We start from the raw sequence: 242 nt of genomic DNA on the forward strand, positions 1-242 counted from the left end.
AGCGTATTTCACTTTTCTTCCAGAACCGACAGTTTTGGTTGTTTGGAGAAGATATGTGATTTTGTCAGATTTCCCCGCCTCTTTCCGATTCTCTTGACGAGTACCTGCAGACAAGGCCGAGACGTACTGATGACCTGGAGTTGAATTGTGAAACTTTGACTCGATCTGCACCTGGCTTGAAGCGTCCACATTTTTGTAATTCTTTCGATATGTGGCAGGAACGTCAGGCAGGATATCAGAGA

The sequence above is a fragment of the Plasmopara halstedii genome (assembly GCF_900000015.1).
Source record: "Plasmopara halstedii genome assembly, contig: Scaffold_2061, whole genome shotgun sequence".
In the NCBI taxonomy this organism is placed as follows: Eukaryota; Oomycota; class Peronosporomycetes; order Peronosporales; family Peronosporaceae; genus Plasmopara; species Plasmopara halstedii.